The following is a 20,872-nucleotide window of genomic DNA, read 5'->3' on the forward strand; positions in this document are numbered from 1 at the left end:
TCATTTATTATATTGCTAATTCATATAATTTCACTTTTTAATTTTCTGGCTAGAAATGTATTTATTAATATTTTACAGATTTTTCTTTTTCTTTCATTTATTTTATCTGTTCATGTTTTGTTTCATTGATTTTTCTGTTCTTATTTTTATTTTTTCTTTCCTTGTACATACTTTGGGTTTACTTCACTCTTTTATTCTATATTCCTGAGATATGAAGTTAAATCATGAGACTGCTCTTTTTTTCTAACTTAGCATTTAAAAGTTACAAATTTCCTTCTATATACTGCTTTACCTGCATCCTACAAATTTTGATGCATTAAGTTTTCTATCATTTTTCAGTTTAAAATTTATTTTCTGATTTTCCCTTGTTATTTCTTCTTTGACCCATGGACTATTTAAATGTGTGTTGTTTAATATCAAAATTTAAGAGATCTGAAAGATATGTTTCTGCTTCCAATTTATAGTTAATTGCATTGTGATCAAAGAATATTTTCTATAGGACTTCAATCCTTTTATATATGCCAAGATTTATTTTACAGCTCAACAGAGAGTTTATCCTAGCCAATATTCTATATTAACTTTGAGAAATATACATTCTACTTTTGTTAGGCTAAGTTGATTGACAATTTTGCTCTAGACTTTTAAGCATTTATTATTTTCTTTGTTTGCCTGCTCAATGAATAACATAAAGAGATTTGTTGCAATTTACAATTATCAATGTGTATCTATTTCTCCTTTTAGTTCTGTTTAGTTATTTCCATGTATTTTAAAGCTCTATTTTTAGGCAAGGTGCATACACATTTAGAAATATGATATTTTATTCAAGCATGAACTCCTTTATCAGTATAAAATGTCCCTTTTATGTCTGGCAGTATTTATTGACCCAAAGTCTACTTTGATATAGCCACCCCCACTTTCTTATCACTCATATTTGCATGGTAAATATTTTCCATCCTTTTACTTTTAGCCTGTCTGTGTCTTTTTAATTTAAAGTATATTTTTTGTAGATAGTTTATAGTTGGGTCTTGCCTTTTTATCCAGACTGCCAATCTGTGCTTTTAACAGAAATATTTAGACCATGTATATTTAGTGAGGATCTCAATATGGTGAATGTATCATCTTACCATTTGTTTTCTATTTGTAGCATCTGTATTTCCTTCCTTCTTTTCTCATGTGCTGCCTTCTTTTGGATTAATTATATTTCTTTAGTATTCCATTTTATCCATGTATTAGTTTATTAGGTTTACTCTTTTGATCTTTTTTAAATGGCTGCCTTAGGGTTTCTCATATGCATCTTTAACTTATTAGAGTCTACTTTTAATGATAATTCAATTCTCCCTGGCCATTGTGTTGTTATACATATTATTTCTACATATGTTATAAACCTAATAATAAATACAGTGTTAATATTTTTGCCTTAAATATTTGATATTTTTGCCTTAAATAATTGATATTTTTAAAAATATAAAAAGAAATTAAAATGTACTACATATTTATTATTTCTTACACTCTTCTCTTTTCAATATTTTCATCTGGTATCATTTTCCTCTGCCTGAAGAAACTCTTAGAGGGCAGATATTCTGCTAATGAATTATCTGAGCATCTTATTTATCTGAAAAATCCTTTATTTTGTCTTCAGTTTTGAAGGATATTTTTGCTGCATATGAAATTCTTGGTTGATGGTTTTTGTTTGTTTTAACATTTAAAGATATGTTCCACTGTCTTCTAGCTTGCTTGGAAATATCCACAGTCTTTTTATCTTTGTTCCCCTGTACACAATGCCTGTACCCCAGCAACTGGCTGCTCTTCAGGTTTCTCTTACTCAGTGTTTTTAAACAATTTGTGGCATGCCATGGTGTAGTTTTCTATGGGTGTTTATTCTGCTGGGAATTTGTTGAGCTTCTTAGATCTGTGGCTTTGTAGTTTTAATCAAATTTGTACTTTTTTGGCTGTAACTTAAAAAGATGTTTTCTGTACACCTCGATTTTATGGGGCTGAAGTTGCACGTGTTTCACTGCTTGATACTATCCCACGAGTAACTGAGATAGTTGTTATGTTTCTTTTTATCCTCTCTTATTTCCATTTGAATAGTTTCTAAAGCTATGTATTCAACTTCACTTTTTTATTATTTATATTATTATTATTATTATTATTTTGAGATGGAGTCTCACTCTGTTGCCAGGCTGGAGTGCAATGGCACAATCTCGGCTCACTGCAACCTCCGCCTGCTGAGTTCGAACGATTCCCCTGCCTCAGTCTCCCGAGTAGCTGGGACTACAGGTGCATGCCACCACACTCAGCTAATTTTTTTTTTTTTTTTTTTTTTTGTATTTTAGTAGAGACGGAGTTTCACCATATTGACTGGGATGGCCTCAATCTCCTGACCTTGTTATCTGCCTGCCTTGGCTTCCCAAAGTGCTGGGATTATAGGCGTGAGCCACCGTGCCCAGCCTGCTTTTTTTTAGTGCTCAATCTGCTGTTTATTGCATCCAGTAAAAATTTCATTTCAAATATTGTATATTTCAGCTCTATAAATTTTATTAGTTTCTTTAAAAATATATTTCTCATATATTATCTCATGATGTTTATATTTTCTTTTAAGTCTTTTAACATATTTACAATAAATATTTTAAAGTCCTCATCTGTTAATATCATCATTGTCTTTTCTGGATCATTGACATATTTTCTGCAAATTATGAATACATTTTATTGCTCCTTCATGTGCCTAGTAAACTTTTATTGGAAGCTAAGCTTAGTGATTAGTATGATGTTGAGTGCTAGATTTTGTTGTCTTTAAAGAGTGTTGGACTTTTTCTCAAATGCACTAAAATTGCTTGGGGATATGCTGAATTATTTTGAGGCTTGTTTCAAAACTATATTGGGGCAGATATAATGTTGCCTTTACCCTAGGCATCATTTCACTCTAATACTAAACCATGACCTCTCAAGGGACTCTACCGAATGTTCCAGTTGTTCACTTCACTCTGACTGGTTGAAAACTGAACATCTCCTCCCACCCTGTATGAACTGTGGGAATTATTTAGCATACATGTCCCATCCCATTCTTTTCTCAGTCTCATGGAATGTTACCCTTTGTATGTGTCATTTAGTACTCCACAATACTAAGGTGACCTCCATACATATATATGGAACTCTTTCTCTGCATACCCTTTTCCTGTCTGGTTCTTCACACTGCAAATTCCAGGCACCTCAGCCCCTGCAGACTCTGATCCCTATTTTCTCAACTCGAAAAGACCGTGTTCTCCTTAAGTTTCTCCTGCCTGGATGGCTGCCCAGAAAAAGCCTCCAGGCAGAAAGCCAGGGTGATGGTCAGGTTCATTTTCTTGTTTCTCTTCTTTCAAGGATATCCATGTTATACTGCTTTTGATCCAATGTCTGAAAACAGCTTTCTAGTTGTTTATGGTAGGATATTAAATCTGGTACCAGTTCCTCCATCATGACTTGAGTGAAACATTTGTTTTCAAAAAGATAAAATGTATAGAGTAACATAATTAAGGATATGGCAAGTATAGTCAAATAGTAATTGCTTGTGCTTTTTTCAACTGTACAATAGAACTAAAGTAGGTTTTGTCCTACAATTTTATATAATCCCCAATAGAACTCCATTACTTCCACTAAAAATTCCCCGTAATGTACAGGGAACCAGGTCTAGAGACTTTAATAAGAGTTAAAGATACGTACTTCTATTGTATATTTGCATTTAGAGTATCTTTTTATACTTTGTTAAGTAATTTTATTTTGTCATAAAGCGAGACTCCCACCAAGGACAGATTTTATTGTTCTACTTTATAATGGACAGGGGAATGTCTAATTCCTACATAAAGAAGAGTTTTTCTTCTCTGTCTTTGCCTTTTTGCTTTCATTGGATTAATCTTCAATGAATATTTCAAGGTCCAACTCAAGTCTCTTTCTCTAGGGAGTCTTACCCAACTATTTTATCCCTGTTTTAGTTATGATAAAGCTAAACAGTTGCCAAAAAAAAGAGAGAGAGAGAGAGAGACCATAAAACACAGCACCTTGAAGTATATGGAAATGTCTCTCTCAGCTATCAGTTTGAAGGTTAGCAGTGCATGGTAAGCAGAGCAGCTCTTTCCAAGGCTCCTCTCAAGCCATCATGTCATAACCCCTTAGATACAATCCCTACATGGTCAAAGGTGGATTGCTGCCACTTTTTTTTAGTAGTAGTTATGTCGTTTCTTTTTCTCTTTTTTTTATAGTTTTAAGTTTCACGGTACAAATGCAGGATGTGCAGGTTTGTTACATAGGTAAACGTGTGCCATGGTGGTTTGCTGCACCTATCAACCTATCACCTAGGTATTAAGCCCAGCAAGCATTTGCTATTTTTCCTAATGCTCTCCTTCCCCCTCATCCCTGACAGGCCCCACCGTGTGTTGTTCCCCTCCCTGCGTCCATGTGTTCTCATGATTCACTTCCCACGTAGAAGTGAGAACATGCGGTGTTTGGTTTTCTGTTCTTGTGTTAGTTTGCTAAGGATAATGGCTTCCAGCTCCATCCATGTCCCTGCAAAGGACATGATTTCATTCCTTTTTTTTGACTGCATAGAATTCCATGGTATATATGTACCGCATTTTCTTTATCCAGACTATCATTGATGGGCATTTGGGTTGATTCCATGTCTTTGCTATTGTGAATAGTGCTGCAATGAACAAACCTGTGCATGTATCTTTACAATAGAGTGATTTATATTCCTTTGTGTATATACACAGTAATGGGATTGCTGGGTCAAATGGTATTTCTGGTCCTAAATCTTTGGGGAATGGCCACACTGTCTTCCACAATGATTGAACTAATTTATACTCCCACCAGCAGTATAAAAGCATTCCTATTTCTCTGCAACCTCGTCAGCATCTGTTGTTTCTTGACTTTTTAATAACTGCCATTCTGACTCATGTGAGATGGTATCTCATTGTGATTTTGATTTTCATTTCCCTAATCAGTGAAGTTGAGCCTTTTTTCATATGTTTGTTGTTCTGCCACTTTTTCTTCTCTTCCAGAACAGCCAGTTGTAAGGGGTAAAATAAATTGGAGAAGAGAACATCCACATGGATTAAGTCCCAAGCTCACCCTTTGTTAGTGAGAATGTAGTCACGTGGCCATACCTACTACAAGGTAGGCTAGAACATATAATCTCATTGGATAGCCATGATATTGCTACATTAACATATAAGAAGGGGAGATGAATTTTGGTGGACAGCTAGCATTCTCCTCATTTAATTCTCCCTTCTCAGTACTCAACTTTGTGTTCAGATCTAGCACAGCAGTCAGCTCTGCTAATCAGACAAGTAAGAGGGGATGCTCAAAGGGGGAGGATCCATTTAATACATTTTTTGTCCAAATAGACACATTATTTAAATAAAAATAAATAAGTTATTGTTATTTGTCTTTGTTTAAATAAGTTATTACGTGTACAAATAGTCAGTAAATATGATTCTTGCTTGGTGGTTTTCATTATTCCTTTATGTAAAGTTGCATGTTCAACAGGTCTATTAATGAGACTTTCCCCAGTCCAATTTCTGTTTAGTATTCATTTCAGATACGCAATAGAGGAATGCAATGTAATTCATTCATTATTACTATAAGTTTGGAGCACAGACAGACCAGATTTAAGTCTTGGTTTTGTCATTTTCAAGCTTTGTGGCTTTGGTGAATTACTTAACTTCTCTGAGCCTCAGGTTGTTGTAACCATACAGTATCTATCTTTCAGAGTATGGTAAAGATTAAATGAGATAACATTTGTAAATACCTAGTACAGTGTCTGAGCACAGAGTTGGAGCCCAAGAAATTGGGGAAATACACACACACACACACACACACACACACTCATCTTGCTCTCTTGTTCTCTCACTGTTCTCGTTTCTTTGGAATATTGAGTAGTTCACAATGTACACCTACAAGGTACTAGTACACTTTTTATTCTGTTCTATCACAAAAGTGTAGCTTTTCTTCTGAAGTAGATTTTCCCGAAGTACACGTCCAAGAATAATAATCATCAATTGAGCTTAGAAAAAAATTTCAGATAGCATGAAAGCCAGAAGAGAGATTACTTTTTCCTTTTTTTTTTTTTTTTGAGAAATGAAAGAATCTTTTTGGGGATCCAAAAACTAATATTATGTAGTGGTAATAGTGCCTGTCTGAGAATCTTCATATGACTCTGAATTCCACAACTAGTTGTGTGGCCTTGAAAAAAATCACTTAGTTTGCCTGGGCCCTAAAAAGAATAGTAATAATATCCATTTATGAGAATGACTGCACCTAGTAATGTAATTTTTTTTTAATTTAGTTGTACAGTCAAGGCTAAAAGAACTTAATTGACTTGTCTAAGGTTTCTGAGCAATGAACCAGTGGTTTTCATCCAAATCTACTTTATCCAAAAGTTTTTCTCTTAACCAAATAGGGATATCAGACAAGCTTACCTTCAGGTTCAATAAAGCTCTAAAACTCAATGACTATAAATTTGGGTCAAGGAAAGATCAAAACAGAACACAGTTGCCCAGGAAACACCACAGAGTAAGCTATATTTTTTTGACTAAGGCAAATACATTTGGAGCTCAGCTGTGCCCATTAGCATGTTAAGATATACAAGGTCTAAAACAATATACTCAGAAGGCTATTCTCTTTTTCTTATACTCATGGGTCAACACAGTTGAAAGCAAGAAGGAATTCCATGAAAGGTCCATGATTTTGAAATTCCCCTAATCAAACTTACCCACTAATTACTTCCCCACGTTCTGGTGTGGAACCTCTTACATTTATTCTTTATTGCATCCAAGTTTTTGTTTGTCCATCATCTGTCTTCTCTTATTAGACTACTTCCTCCTTGGAGAAAGGTCTATGCTTTAAAAAATTTTCTCCAAGCCCAGAGCTGCTGATTTTCCTTGCAGGCTTGTGTTTTTAAGCATTTTTCCACACTATGGTCCACTTCAGACATCCTTGCTGTCCATTGACTACCTGGCATTGTCACTGATTTCCAAGTTGCAGCCTTTAGCTTCACTTTAATGTGCAGTTAATTTGGTAAATATTTCACTATAGAAATTTCCAGTAGAACTCAACTGTGGTACCTACACTCGAAATCCACTTGTTTCACCAATAACAAACTGAATATCAGTTTGTGCTCAGCTAAGACAGCCTACTATGCTATCATTTATTTCACTTTCATATTATTATGTACCAGAAAGTGTTCTATGTGCTTTGTACTATTTATCTTATTTAATCCTCATAAAAACTATATATTGTGAACATTATCTGATCTTTGGGGTACTTTGCCTCCTTCATCTCCATTATGGATCTACTTGCTGTTTTTAAATACCTATTTCTAAGCTACCAAGGTTTAAAACTTCATTTGGCTTGTAAACATTTGATTTATTAGAGTATTGTAAACTGCATTGGTATAAACCTCAACTAGTTTAAATCTCACAGTAGCAGCCTAAAGGAAAACAACATAAAAAAGGCAACAAACTGCAGTTGTCATCCAGTCAAAATCCAAAAAAGAATAAAATAAAATAAAGAGGGTTTAACATGGGGCTCCGGCTCTAAAGCAATTCGTTTGTTTATTTAATCATGCAATATATCTAATCCAGCCCTAGAGACATGACGACAGATGGGGCGTGTGTTGGGATGAATACCCAAGCGAATATGTTCTGTTTGAGAGCTGTCATGCAGGAGTTAGTGGAGAGGATTTTAAAAATCTTAAAATTAATATGTCTCTCTCTTTACACCCCCCCCTAAACTTAGTATGTATCCTTTGTGACATTACCAATAGATAAACTCTAAGGAAAAGGGGCGGTTAGTGCACTATGAAAGCCATCATTTGGAGGGCATCCTCCCCAGAGAAACTTCAGTTCAAAGTTGAGTCTCAGGAAGATGTACACCAAGGTCATGAAACATTATGCACAGACAGGGAACAGCTCTGCTATTGCTCGTAACACCAGGCTTGAAATTTGAGTTCAACCAAGGTTGAGCACTGCTGCAAATTCCCCTGGTGAAAAAATGTGCAGAGTGCCTTCTCATTTGTGAAATATTTTCACATCTTTTACCAAAGAATGGGAGCTATTGCTCATGGTCATCACTAAACCCAAGATTAAAACAATGCAGCAGTCATTTAATGCTGAACAGTAAAAAAAAACACATGTAAATAAAGTTAACAGGCAGAGAAATACTGCAATGAAGAACAGTGTAGCATTATAGGTGTCTAAATATGCACAGCTTGCAGGAAAATAATAAACAGAACAAATGCTAAGGGGAAGTAATCCATCTTCCTTAATTAAAAAAAATTACTGTCTCCATCTATCTACCTATCTACCTACCTACCTAATTTCACAAAAGATTTGAGGCAATATTACACAATATTCATAGTTACATACATTAAAAAAATCAGGGTTAGAGAAACTATCAACAAAGAGAAAGATAGGGTCAGGTTAATGATTGGGACAAGGACAGCCTCATGCCAATAATTCCAACACCTTGGGAGGCTGAAGTGGGAGGATAGCTTTAGCCCAGAGGTTCAAGACATCCTGGGTAACAAAGCAAGACTCTGTCTCTACAAAAAAAAAATTAAAAATTATCCAAGTGTGGTGGCACATGCCTGTAGTCCCAGCTACTAGGGAGGATGAGGTAGGCGGATAGCTTGAGCCCAGGAGTTCAAGGCTGCAGTGAGCTATGTTCACAACACTGTACTCCATTCTGGGTGACAAAGCAAGACCCTGTCTCTAAAAATAAATAAATAATCAATCAATACATAGAAAGATTGGAACAGATCTCCAGATGTCTTAGTGCATCTGTAGAAAGGTTATGCCAGTTTATCAACAAAAGGAACATCTTTTCCTTACACTTAAGCTTGAAATAAATTTCTTACATGAAATTTAAAACAGAGAGAGCACTGAGTGACACAGTAGATGACATTCTTAACCATTTATTTCCACAAGCAGAGCAACAAAGTGTGGAGAGCTTTTTCCTTCTAGTATCCCTGAAAGTCAGCTGAGACCTGTTGCCAAACTACAAGTGTGTAGGACGGTAAAACAATGTCGTTTCACTCTGCAGGTCTCTTAGCTCCAGTTTTATCCAGGGGTAAATTCTAGTATTTCTGGCTGAATCATATTTTTCAATTTTACATAAATGTCAGATCTTTCTTTGGAGACTTTTGATGAAAATCTGAGCTGCTGACAGGCCAAGATTACTTTCCTTGGGAATGGAGGTGTGGGTGAGAAATGTGTGAAAGTATAGCCTTTAAAGGTGATGACATCTGATAATAGGACATTTTGTAAAAATGGAGGCACCTAACCAGGACTTTGAACAGAAAGGACCAGCATCCTATCTGTCTCCCAAGCCTTGCTCATAGAACATGAACAAATAGGCAGCTGGCCTCTGGTGAAAGGCCTGAAACAAATTTGATGTGTTCTGCTGACATCTGAAGGTGAAAAGGCCTCTAATGGCCTAACTGCAAGTTCCTCTCCCTACTCTGCCCCGCTAAATAAGGTACTCCATCCAAACAACACTCCTTATAGAGAGGACCAGGACCAGGGATAAGTTCTTGCTTATCCCTGAGTAGCAGGTTTCCCTTCTCTGCCAGTTAATGGAATTATTTGCAGGCTGATCACATCCTCATGCGAGAACCAAGGGCACCCCACCCTCTTACTACTACAAAGTCAGCCTCCCAAGACCCCTGGTTGTTCCTGCTGTTTCCAAGTGCAACCTCCATGTGGCCCTGCATAGTGATCAAGACATGGCCCTGAAGTGACACCCTCAAGGATACTGAAACAGCCTGGCCACTTTCTTTAGCCATTAAAAGGCATCCACACTACCGGGGTAATATCAAATGTCTGTACTCATTCACTTCTGTGATTCCAGCTGAAGAAAACAGGCAGAAAATAAGAACCTTATTCCTCTCCCTGCAGTTACTGTTTTCCTCAGTCTTTGTTTTCTTCTCTTTCCCTCTACTTTTTTTTTTTTCAGAGACAGAATCTTGCTCTGTTGCCCAGGCTGGAGTGCAGTGGTACAGTCATAGCTCACTGTTGCGGGAAGTCAGGGACTCCAAATAGAGGGACTGGCTGAAGCCATGGCAGAAGAAGGTGGATTGTGAAGATTTTATGGACATTTATTAGTTCCCCAAATTAATACTTTTATAATTTCTTATGCCTGTCTTTACTGCACTTTCTAAACATAAATTGTAAAGATTTCATGGGCACTTATCACTTCCCCAATCAATACCCTTGTGATTTCCTATGCCTGTCTTTACTTTAATCTCTTAATCCTGTCATCTGAGGAAGATGTATGTTGCCTCAGGACCATGGGATAATTGCGTTAACTGCACAAATTGTACAGCATGCGTGTTTGAACAAATATGAAATCTGGGCACCTTGAAAAAAGAACAGGATAATAGCAATTGTTCAGGGAATAAGAGAGATAACCTTAAACTCTGACCGCCAGTGAGCCGGGTGGAACAGAGCCATATTTCTCTTCTTTCAAAAGCAAATGGGAGAAATATCACTGAATTCTTTTTCTCAGCTGGGAACATCCCTGGGAAAGAGAATATGCACCTGGGGGTGTAGGTCTATAAATGGCCCCCCTGGGTGTGGTCGTTTTTTATGGTCTGTAGACTGTTGGGGTGAAATAGACCCCAGTCTCCCATAGCGCTCCCAGGTTTATTAGGAAGGGGAAATTCCCGCCTAATAAATTTTGATCAGACCGGTTGCTCTCAAAACCCCGTCTCCTAATAAGATGTTATCAATGACATTGGGGCCCGAAACTTCATTAGCAATTTTAATTTCGCCTCAGTCCTGTGGTCCTGTGGTCTCGACCTGCCTCCATTTGCCTTGTGATATTCTATTACCTTGTGAAGCACTTGATGTCTGTGACCCACACCCTATTCATATACTCCCTCCCCTTTTGAAACTCCCTAATAAAAACTTGCTGGTTTTACAGCTTGTGGGGCATCACGGAACCTAACAACATGTGATGTCTCCCCCAGATGCCCAGCTTTAAAATTTCTCTCCTTTGTACTCTGTCCCTTTATTTCTCAAACCGGCCGATGCTTAGGGAAAATAGAAAAGAACCTACGTGACTATTGGGGCAGGTTCTCTGATAGCTCACTTCAGCCTCCCAAATACCTAGGACTATACTGTCACCACGCCCAGTTATTTATTTCCTCCAGTTTTTGTACTCCATCTCTGTGCTGTTCTAGGTAACTGATATTTTCCATGATTAAAAATTATATCTGGCCAGGTGCAGTGGCTCACATCTATAACCCCAGCACTTTGGGAGGCTGAGGCAGGTGGATCACTTGAGGTCAGGAGTTCAAGACCAGACTGGCCAACATGATGAAACCACATCTCTACAAAAAATACAAAAATTAGCCGAGTGTAGTGGTGTGCACCTGTAATCCCAGTACCTTGGAAGGCCGAAGCAGGAGGATCACTTGAGGTCAGGAGTTTGAGACCAGCCTGGCCAACATGTGAAACCCCAACTCTACTAAAAATACAAAAATTAGCTGGGCGTGGTGGTGTGCACCTGTAATCCCAGCTACTTGGAAGGCTGAGACACAAGAATTGCTTGAACCCAGAAGCCAGAGGTTGCAGTGAGCTGAGATCACGCCACTGCACTCCAGCCTGGGTGACCGAGTGAGACTCTGTTTCAAAAATAAAAGTAAAAAAATAAATAAAAGTTATATCTTCTGTTCAAATTGTATCCATTCTAGTGATAAACAACCCTTTTCTCTATCAGTGTTTCTCAATGAGTAGTGATCATTCCACCTGCACTGGGATCACCTGGAATCCTTGCTAAAATGCTGATTCCATTGAACAGAATTTCTGAAAGTGGGTCCTAAGGGTTTGTATTCTTAACATGCTTCTGTGCTGATGCTGTAGCACTTTAGAGCTACTAACCGAGATGTTTGGTTACATGGGAGCAGCTACATCAGTGACTGTATCTCACCCATGCACCCAGCCCTGACATACCTTCAGGTGAGACCCAAACAGAGAGTCTGGCTGAGTTGGGAGCCTTGGGACAACAGCTTTGTGCTTCAATTGCTGCCCCGGTTTTAATGGGGCACTTTGCCTTTATGCACTGCTAAGCGATTCTACTGCCTTGTACACTCCCACCTGACACATATAGCTGGAGAGATTAAAAATAGACCCCACCTGCACAGAACATCCCAAAACGGGGTTGCTTCCTTCCTTCTGTTTCTGCGATCCAGGGACATTGCTCGAGAAGCATTTGTTCTCAATTCATCTTGCTAATAAATGACATGTGGGTTCAGACAGCAGTGTGACCTCTTTTATGTCAAAGAACTTATATGGGAAAAAAACCCAAAACTGCAATTATGATCATACCTATTGACATTATGTATATATTAACTAAATGAATATATCAAACACTGCATGTACTTTTGGCATATTTTGTTTTCTCTTTCATGGAACATAGGGACTAATCTGTATTCAGTTTAATAATTATATATTATTGTGGTCTTACAAATAATTTGACCCAGAAACAAGAAATCAAGAATGTTCTTTATATATACTCAATTTTATTTTATTTTATTTTCAATTTTTATTTATTTTTATTTTATTTATTTATTTTTGAGAGACAATCTCTCTCTGTCACCCAGGCTGGAGTGCAGTGGTGCAACCTCGTCTCACTGCAACCTCCACTTCCTGGGTTCAAGCTATTCTCCCGCCTTAGCCTCTTGAGTAGCTGGGATTACAGATGCACACCACCATGCTGGGCTAATTTTTATATTTTTATAGTAATGGGGTCTCTCCATGTTGTCCAGGCTAGTCTCAAACTCTTGAACTCAAGCGATCCACCTGCCTTTGCGTCCCAAAGTTCTAGGATTACAGGTGTAAGCCAGTGCACCTGGCCTATGTATCAGTTTTAAGGCATTCAGAATACAGCGTAAATCAGTGGTTTTAAACCTAATGTGCACATAAGAATCATCTAGAGAACTCATTTATCTAAGAGTGTTTTGAACCCATTCTGCTAGTGTATTAGTTGGGGTTTTCTAAAAGAACAGAATCAACAGGCCTTACCCACACATCTATTTATCTATGTGTGCATGCATGTATGTATATTAGGTTGGTACAAAAGTAATTGCAATTTTTGCCTTTACTTTTAAGGGCAAAAACTGTAATTCGGTTTAATAGAGAGAGAGATTTATGAGGAGGAATCAGCCTGCATGATTATGGAGCCCTAGAATCCCATGATCTGCCGTCTGCAAGCTGGAGATCCAGGAGAGTCAGTGGTGTAATTAAGTCCCAGTTCAAAGTGCCAGGGGAGCCACTGCTGCTAAGCCCAGTCTAAGGGCAAGAAAGGTGGAATGAGATGCCTCAGCTCAGATAGTGAGGCAGAAATAAAACGGGGCAAGCTATTCCTCCCTCTGCCTTTTGTGCTCTTTGGGCCCTCAGTAGACTGGATGGCGCCCACCTGCCTTGGGCAGAGCCATCTGCTTTACTGAGTCCACTGATGCTGCTGCTAATCTCATCTGGAGCACCCCCACAGACACACCCAGAAATAAGGCTTAATCTGGGCACTGCATGACCTGGTTAAGTTAATACAAAAATTAACTTCACAGCCAGTTCATAGCATGTAGCCTTGGACAAGTTACTTAACCTCTCTGTGCCTCAATTTCTCCACTTGTGAAACTGGCATAATAACAGTATATATCTCATAATGTTGATCTAAACATTAAATTAGTTAATACAAGGCTGGGCATGGTGGCCTACACCTGTAATTCCAACACTTTGGGAGGCCAAGAGGAGCAAATCGCTTGAGCCCAGGACTTCAAGATCAGCCTGGGCAACATGGTGAAACCCCATCTCTACAACAACAACAAAAATACAAAAATTAGCCGGGTATGGTGGCATGCGCCTTTAGTTCCAGCTACTCAGAAGGGTGGGGCCAGAGAATTACCTGAGCCCTGCAGGTTGAGGCTACAATGAGCCCTGATGGCACCATTACACTCCAGCCTGGGCAACCCTGTCCCCAAAAAAGAAAAAAAATTAGTTAATACACATAAAGCTTTAGAAAAGTGTCTGTCAAACAATATATGATCGGTATGTATTATTATTAAATGACGATTACTCGTTGGATTGCTCATTAAGACTTGGAAAAAAATGCATCCAGAGTAGATCCTGGAAACCTACATTTAAAATAATTATTGCTAATAATTCTGATGCGATTGGCTCATGATATCACCATTCGAGAGCTGGTCATCTAATAGGACCGTTCATTTGAGTTTAGGAAGAAATGTTGGTATTCTACTTCTATCAGCTTTCTTTATCAGGAAATAGAAAATTTATTTTAATAGTATTTAAAATAGTAGCTGATGCTGGGGCCTTCATTAGTCTATGATGTAGATATCTTCTAGGGATTTCCAGGAATTTCCTATAAAGTAGGAAAGGGAATCTCACAAGTAGGAGCTGATGGTTGTCCCTGCCCCAGTGATCTTTCAGTGCACGGTGATGCATTGCAATTTGCATTCATGCTGAATGAAATGAATTTATGGATTATATTTATCTAATTATAGATCATTACAAAAGAAACAATTGACTTGAAAAGATTTTTGCTAAAAATGTATACATCCATGACAATGCTAACAATTTCAGCAAAAGTGAAGAAGAAAATGACATTAACATTTGTCTTGGTTTTTGCACAATCCCTCTGCCAACCACATCTTCAATAAAAGCAATCTTCATATAATCAATCTGACCAAAAAAAGAGGCCCCCAAAAGTGCTTTTATCAAGAATACTGTTTGAAATATTAACGGTCTCATTGATAATTATTTCATCCCAACTATACATTATGCTGTGATCTATTAAAGAATTTTTCCAGTGCATTAAGAAAGTTAGGTGAGTGGCTGGCACAGTGGTTCACGCCTATAATCCAGCACTTTGGGAGGCTGAGACAGGAGAATTGCTTGAGCCCAGGAATTCAAGACCAGCCTGGGCAACATAGAGAGAACCCATCTCTATTAAAAATAAAAATAAAAATAAAAACCTAGCCAGGCATGGCGGTGCATGCCTTTGGTCTTAGCTACTTGGGAGGCTTAGGTGGGAGGATAGCTTGAGCCCAGGAGTTCAAGGCTACAGAGAGCTATGATCATGTCACTGCACAAGAGCCTGTCTCAAATAAATAAATAAATAAATAAATAAATAAATAAATAAAAGTTTGGAAAGCATTAGAATAAATTTTGAGATTCAAAATTATCTTTGTTACCCAGTCAATTCACATGTACAGAGATCAATAACAAAAGTAAAAAGTTGTCTTTTTAATTTGGGAAAAAAATGATCATCTCACTAGAATTAAATTAAAGTGTACCACACAATCTAAAAGATCTCATGTTTTTTAAATGAAGTTGTTTCCTTGGAGCATAAAATAAAATTAAAACCAATTACTCAATCTGAGCCCAGTTGCAATTGACTTCTCCTTTCTGTTTGTCCTTAAGATGCTTGTATAACAAAGCAAATTCATGAGATATCTGAGTATATTTTCCCTGGGTGGTAGTTGATTTCCACTCAGCTTTGGGAGATGACTCAACAAAACAAAATTTGTGGGGTAAAGAAGACTTAAATAAACAACAGATAAAAATTGATGGGATTGACGTCTCACTGTAAGCCAAATAGAATTTCTGCAGACCAAATGGTTTTGAAAGGCATTTACCATGTCATGTGTAACTCTCTGTAATTATATCTGGGAGTCATCATTTCACTTTCATGCTCATTGTCAAATGAACATCAGCCTCCAGTTTAACACTGTGTGGAGGAGGGGTCAGAGAGAAAAATTCTTGGGTTCTTTTATGGTAGGGAAATTATCAGGTATCCACATTGCTCAGACCTTTACAGAACATGTAAGTTACTTTGGACCTGAGCTTTGATATTTGTACTTTATGACATTTACTAATGACTCAAAAACATGCAGTGTGCTCCTGAACTTTTAAATCATGGATATGTCTTCTGTTCTGTAGTACTACACTAACTACAGTAATCTGCCAACAAAAATTAAATATTGGTTCATGGTTATAATTACAGGCACAAGCCTAAGGCAGTGAAGCTTAAAATTAAGTTGAATCATATGAAATGCCATTTTTTGGAAGCCGGAAATGGTAAAAATCATCAACTCTGGAGACAAGCAATCCTGAACTCTGGTTGGTCCTGCCAATGCTGGTGAATGGCTCCACTCACATCTAGGGGTGCCCGGCTCCAAAGACAGCTCCTAAACTCTGAATGTTGTACCTGTATTTAAGAGCCTCATAAAAGTATCATTTCTAACACTCTAGTTTTAGCTACTGTAGTTAGTGTAGAGGGCTAAAATCCTCATGTGCTGCATTTAATTACATGAGAAACTTTCTGCAAAGAGAAGTTGAACTCTAACTTACAAAGTCTTTCAAATGCAATATGTAGTATTCATTTCCCCAAAGATATCTATGCTCATCAAGGTCCAGAAATTTGTAAATTTAGAGAAATAAAATTGACATATCAGTATACAGACCACAACTTAACCAAACAAATGAATTTTTCCTTCAAAATAGACTCTGTGGGAGCCTGTACATTTATTCTCAAGATGAGGTTATTATTCAAAATATAGTTGGCGCCCATGTTGGTATCACTCGAAGAGAGAGTTTATAAAAAGCATCCTCATTATCTTATAGTCACAGCTCATAAATCTGTTCACCTTGGGGTGATCAAATGAGAGGCTGGCAGGATATCAATCTGTGTTTTCAATACTGTGTATTTGAATAGCGATGAAAACACCAAGAGGAATGACCACTTTGTCAGAATTGAAAGGAAGGCTTCCTAGAGCTAAATACCCTGGGCTGAATCCCAGGAAGGCTTATGGATTGGTTTAGTAGGATAATTATGTGGCTATTCACTGGTAAGTGAAAAGAGGAGAGAAATAAGCACAAAAAAGTCATAATAAATGTGATCGGATTTTGGTGTTTGGTGTCTATCCCATCTATTTTCTAAGAAATTCTTAAATTCTGCTATATGATTTTATAAAAATTCTCTAATGTTTGAACATGAAACAGCCTAAGTGTCTTTGACTCTATCGGATCAGTCCCCTCCAAGCTTTCTGTGTTTGAGGGACTTTTCCTGCCGGTGATCCCCAGGAGGTACCCTTCCACAGGGACTCACACAGCAGCATATCTGTGTACTCTATCCAGCTGTTCCTGTTAATAAGAGATAAAATTGAGACATAGAAGGTGAACCCTTTTTATTTCCTTTCCCTTCTGGAAATTGCAGCACCCAGTGTGCCCTGAGTGTCAGTGTTCTATGCTTAGCGAGTCACTAAAAGCACAATTCACAGCCTCCCATCAACAGCAGCTCTTGTCCCGGCTTCTCGGATGATTCCCATGAACTTGGCATTCAACCTAAGGGTACAGAGTCATAAACCGGAGTTGGCTCTTTTTTTGGAGTGTTTCTTTTGTTTGATTTTTGTTTGAGACAGAGAGTCTCACCCTGTCACCCAGGCTGGAGTGCAGTGGTGCGATCAGGGCTCACTGCAGCCTCAATCTCTTGGGCTCAAGTTCCCATGTAGCTGGGATTCCCAAGTAGCTGGGACCACAGGCACATGCTACCATGCCCAGCTAATTTTTTTTTTTTTTAATTTTTAGTAGAGATAAGGTCTCCTTATGTTGTCCAAGCTGGTCTTGAACTCCTGGGCCCAAACCACCTGCTGGCCTTGGCCTTCCAAACTGCTGGGATTATAGGCACGAACCACTGCTCCTGGCCAGGGGTGTTTCTTTTGTACCATCATCTATTTGAGCGAATCTCCATGCAAATGACAAGACCCATGATTCTGTCTCACAGAGACCTTCAGATTAAGCCCAACCCAATTAGATTTTAATGTCAGTTTTTATTGATCTGTAGTAGAGAGGCTGATAAATTTTCCCAATAAAACCTTGTTCCTGAAGCCTCTTTCATATTCCTGATCTTCTACACCAGATGTTCTTAAATGGTTTCTCTCTCCACACCACAGGGTAACCTAACAAGAAAGATGGAATTAGAGCAGCTCAGGAAATGTGCCTAGACCCTCACCTCTTTTAGTTGTGTAACTGCCAACACTGTGGCCACATTACTGATGAAGGTGCCTTGCATGGAAGTGTCATCTGTTAGGTGTGTTAAAGAGAAAAGAGGCTAAGAATAATTGACACCAAAACCCACTGAGTTTAAAGGATGTAAGATGACACCCAGATGCCTGAGAGGGCTGATAAATACAGGCACTATATTCTAAGAGTTCCAGAGCTGGCAGTCCTGGATTGCAGGAGGGCCACTCACCAGTACTGGCAGGTCCAACTTATTTTCAGGACTGCTTGACTCCAGAGCTGGTTTTTGACCAATTCTGGCCAACAAAACTGGGAATTTCACAAGGTACAGCTTAATGAAGCTCTGTTGCCTGAAGTTTGTCTTTTGTGCCCGCTTGGTGCTCCAGGTATTTTCTGGTCTTACACCAACCTTCTCCAAATATTGCCAGTTGTTGAGTGGCCTCTTGCTGGATCCTCTAGTTCGCATTGTCCTTGAACTCTCTTCCTTTTACTATGTTAAAATCCACAGCTCTCCAGTTAGGGATCATGCTTAGGTGTTGCTGCAGCTTCATGCGTTATTCAGCTTCCCCTCTTAGAGCACAATGGAACCCAAAGGAACCCACAGTAAGAGAATTTTTTAGAGTAAGGAAAGCAGAGAGGATAGCTTTGCATAGATCTGGAGTGATAGGACACCTTTCTTGGCCCTCAATTCTAATCTAGCCAAGTGGCTGCCTACCTTATCTAGACATACGACTGTCTTTTCATAAGGCCTTCTTGTGGTGATTAGGAAACTGGAGAAGATATTACATTGTTCTCCAGGCCACACTCAAGATGTGTCTATTTTTGTTACTCGTTTTGCAACAGCTTTAAATAGCATACCTTGGGAGGCATTTTGAGATCAAGGAGTTTACCTTTGAAATAACGTATCTTCTTTATCAGCAGTGGGGCCACTTTCTGGCACAAGATACGTGCTGTTATGATATTGCAATCCACTGGGATAAAAATAATTCATGATGTCAGACCCTCATCCCAGGAGTGCTGCCCTCTTGAGGTCATCTTCCAGGAGGGGAGGTAGGGTGGGCCAGGCCCGGAGCCTCCGCAGAGACAGAAATAGAGTGCTAATGGCCTTCAGCGACACGGACAAGAGTGGGAAGTGGACAGATATATTTATCAAGAGAAACGGCTCCAAGCATCTGCTAAGTCCCCATTCTCCTCTTTTTCCCAGGTCTATTTCTGGCATCTCTTTCCACAGCACAGGCAGCTCCGCAGAATGAAAAGTATTTCTCCCACCTGCCCGGGCCTCTGCCCTGGCTCTGAAAGAGGCAGGCTGTGAATGATGGTTGTCAGTGTCTGGAGTTTTCACTGAAAAACAGTCCCCTGAAATGGAAAGACACACAGAGGGGAGTGATCTCATCACCATTGATTTTTCCCAACTTTCAGTTTTGTATCTCCATGGTGGAACTCAATACAGCAGCATCCCTCAGTGGTTCCAGCCTGGAAGTGCAAGGGGAAGCCGGCTGCCTGTTCATGAATTCTGTAGCTCAAAAAGCAGAGGCCGAGAAAGCAAAATTTCAAACCTTTGTCAGAAAGGGTGAGACCTTGCTCAGCACAACAGCTGAGAATAGCTTCGTCCTTCAGTGCTGGTCTCTCTATACTGACAGTTGACAGCTGATGATCCCACATTCTCAGTCATGCGAATGACCTCACCTGAGCACCAGTTTGTAATGGATGTTTAAGAGGAAAGCAAGGGAATTAAATGCTGCACAAGAATTTGGCACTTCTGTACAGAAATAGAAAAACTAAATGAAACTTATAGTACCTTCCACTCAACTAAGATTCTTGTGAAGCAAAGTATATCTGGGAAAATATAGTAATATGGTTATTTTGTGTTCATAGTGTGTGACTCTACTTATAAGCACTTTTTAATCGTTATAATCAATCACTTTAAAGATCTTACAGGGAACTTATTAATCAAAATTTAAGCCTTCTTTAAAAAAAAACTTCCCATATACTAATTTTGCACAGAAGCAAAAGATTAGACTGGGATTCTGCCTGTTGTGGAGAGACAAAGACAAGAGTGCTCCAGGTTTCTGTGTCTGTGTTTTTACTTCATACTTTCAATGCATCCGCAAGAATAGACTTGTGTTTCTCTTCTTAATACACAATGGTTAGAGCTCACAGAATGTAAGTAAGAGATTCTATGAATTGCACAATAAGCCAAGGAAACTTCCCAGCTACTGGAAGGCTGAGGTGGGAGGATTGCTTGACCCCAGTGGGTGGAGATTGCAGTGAGCAGAGAACACATCACTGTCACTCTAGCTTGAGTCACAGAGCAGGACCTTGTCTCAAAAAGCAAACAAAAAGCTGGGTGCAGCAGCTCATGCCTGTAATTCCAGCGCTTTTGGAGGCTGATGTGGGAGGATCACTTCAGACCAGGAGTTCGAGGCCAGCCTGGCCAACAAGGTGAAACCCTGTCTCTACTGAAAATACAAAAAATTAGCCAGGTGTAGAGTGGCGCATGTCTGTAATCCCAGCTACTCATGAGGCTGAGGCACCAGGATCACTTGGACTGAGAAGGCAAAGGGTGCAAACAAACAAACAAACAAAACACACAAGCCAAGAAACTTGACCCCAGTGTTTGGGTCTATCTCTAAAAATTCTGACTGAATAAGTTGCCCACTTTTCAGAATAGGTGCCCAAGCTCATTTTGTGCTGCTCTAACAGAATGCTGAGACTGGGTAATTTATTACAAAGAGAAATGTATTGGCTCACAGTTCTGGAGGTTGGAAAGTTCAAGACCAAAGTGCCAGCATCTGGTG

At 38.8% G+C, this 20,872-nt stretch overlaps 1 protein-coding gene and 1 long non-coding RNA gene across 3 annotated transcripts in view; one reads left to right on the plus strand and one right to left on the minus strand.

Annotated features, from left to right (window-relative positions):
• The window catches only part of LOC101140681 (uncharacterized), an 80,395-nt gene that overhangs the window by 10,569 nt on the left and 48,954 nt on the right, over positions 1–20,872 (plus strand). The gene's annotated exons all lie outside the window — the stretch shown is intronic.
• The window catches only part of LOC109028431 (uncharacterized), a 98,228-nt gene continuing 91,398 nt past the window's right edge, over positions 14,043–20,872 (minus strand). The window contains exons 3-4 of the mRNA XM_063709959.1: positions 18,307–19,430; positions 14,043–18,013 (exon numbers count right to left, since the gene is read on the minus strand). The gene's annotated coding sequence lies outside the window, so the exon portion shown is untranslated. The remainder of the gene's footprint in view (positions 18,014–18,306; positions 19,431–20,872) is intronic.

The sequence above is a fragment of the Gorilla gorilla genome, chromosome 8, assembly GCF_029281585.2.
Source record: "Gorilla gorilla gorilla isolate KB3781 chromosome 8, NHGRI_mGorGor1-v2.1_pri, whole genome shotgun sequence".
NCBI classification, from domain to species: Eukaryota; Metazoa; Chordata; class Mammalia; order Primates; family Hominidae; genus Gorilla; species Gorilla gorilla.